This window comes from Propithecus coquereli, unplaced genomic scaffold (assembly GCF_000956105.1).
Source record: "Propithecus coquereli isolate 6110/MARCELLA unplaced genomic scaffold, Pcoq_1.0 Scaffold194, whole genome shotgun sequence".
Lineage (NCBI taxonomy): Eukaryota > Metazoa > Chordata > Mammalia > Primates > Indriidae > Propithecus > Propithecus coquereli.
The window spans coordinates 666,293-668,666 of record NW_012144300.1 but is presented as its reverse complement, the minus strand read 5'-3'; positions in this window follow the sequence as shown (position 1 = coordinate 668,666).

Below are 2,374 nucleotides of genomic sequence, written 5' to 3'. Positions count from 1 at the left end.
TGACACTTCAGAGAAGTTAAAACAACACATGAAACTTGAAAAATAGTTGAGGACAACAAAAAGACTTGGTTAAGAAGAAAAGAAGGAAATAAATCATAGTTTTTGTTTGTGTAGTTGATGGTGTAATATTGAGGGGTGCATAGGAGAAGGCAGTTCTTTACTCTAGAGTGAAAAGACCATCAAAGACTTCTGTGAAGGAGAGCGAAAGCCTAGCATAGGTAAAGAGGGTACAAGTGCACCTAACTGCAAAATGAGTGCAAATCCCTGGCCCAGAAACACTCCCTCCCAGGGCTCTGAGAGATTATGCTACTAGAATTGCTGAATGGCTACTGCTGATCTTTGATTACCCTTTCTGTTCCTTGTTGGTGTATAGAAATGTGATCGATTTTTTTGTATATTGATCCCACAACATTGCTGAGCTCTTATTAATTCTAACATTTAAATGCTTTTGAGTTTTTGATCTAAGCAACATTTTGTCAGTAAAAATGACATTTCATTACTTCTTTGCAATTGTTATAAGTTTTTTAAACATTTTGAGCTGGATCGGACATTCATTTCTGATTTTAAAAGAAAAACTACATTTTAACCTTTAAACATTGTGTGCTATATAGTGTCAAGCAGAATAGTCGCACTGCCCTAAAAATCACCTGTGTTCTGCCTGTTTATCCCTCTCTCCCCCCTAACTCCTGGCAGCCACTGACCCTTTTACTGTTTCCATAAGTTTTGCCTTTTCCAGGATGTCATCCAGTTGGAATCATACAGTATGTAGCCTTTTCATATTGGCTTCTTTAACTTAGTAATATACATTAAATTTCCTCTACGTTTCTTCGTGGCTTGACAGCTCAATTCTTTTATGTTTTTTTTAAACATATGCATGCTTTTAATTATCACGTGTGTAATTTCAGTGTCCAGTCAGTCTGTCCTAATTCTTCTTACAGGGGTTGTGTGTGTGTGTGTTTGTGTGTGTGTGTGTTTGTGTGTGTGTGTGTGCATGTATAACAGACTTTGCTATTTTTAGAGCAGTTTTAGATTTGCAGCAAAATTCAGTGGAAAGTACAGAAATTTTCCATATAACTCCTGGTCCCAAATATGCATATATGCATAGCCTCTCCCATTATCAACATTCCGTCAGAGTGGTACATTTGTTACCATTTATGAAGCTACACTGGATGATGAATCATTATCACCTGGAGTCAAATTATTTGCTATCTTTCTGGAAAAATATGCCTTTAATTATTACATAGTGATTCTCTTTATCTGTAATATTGTTTTGTAATAAAGTTATCTGTTTTAATATCACCATTTGTCTTGCTTATTTTTTATTAATTTATTGTCGTCTTTTCTGTGTGTTTATGCTTTAGGTGTATCTCCTCTAATAACAGAGAGCTGAATTTTGTGTTCTAAAATCCATTCTGATAATTAGAGTTTTTAAAAATTTAGTAGCTTTAGTCTATTTATATTTATTGTGATTAATGATATATTTGGATTATGACTACTACCTTGCATTTTTTCCTATGGTTTTCTTCTCCTTTAGTTTGGACTAATGAAACACCCCGTCTCTATCACCATCTACTAGTTTACAAGTAATACGTTTTATTTCTACTGTTTAAAGCTTATATTACATTTTCTAACTGACATATTTGCTTAAACAAAACCTCAGTTACCTTCTCCGTTTTCATGTATTTTCATTTTTTTATTATTTTAGTTCCAATTACCTTTTTATTCCAAGCATGGTCATTATCACACTTGTTTTTTTAAAATATATACAGGTGATGTTTCTTGAAATCGAGGTACATGTTTGCTTATTTTTTGCCACCTTGTTCTTACCTCTATGGAAATGCCGTGAGGCCGCACAATGCTAAGTGGGAGCATCACGATGCATGTGCGAACAATGGCAGCTGGAGCTGCCCCACTTGGCAGCACAGATATCAATACTTTCTTTTAGGCTTTATTTCTGTCTTCCTGATATGGAGATTTTAGAAATTCCTTAAGAGAGGATGTATGATGATCCATTATTTTGTCTTTATTTTGTTGGCTTTGTTAAATAAGAGTTTAGCTTGGTATGTAATTTTAGATGGATGTGATTGATATGTTGAAAGCTATTCCACTGTCTTCTGGCTTTTATTGTTGCTCTTAAAAAGCATGTTACTAGGTTTTTATCATTTCTTTGTAGGTAAACTCTCATTCTCCCTCACATTGCTATCAAGACTCCCTTTGTCTTATATTTTGCAGATTCTCTACGATGTTTGCAGGTATGAATTTATTCTTATATATCTTGTTCAGGATCTGTTTCTAAATAGGAGAATTTCTGCCTTTTGCCAATTCTTCAAAAGTTTCAGTGACTATCTCTGTATTTTCTCTCCCTCGTTTTTTT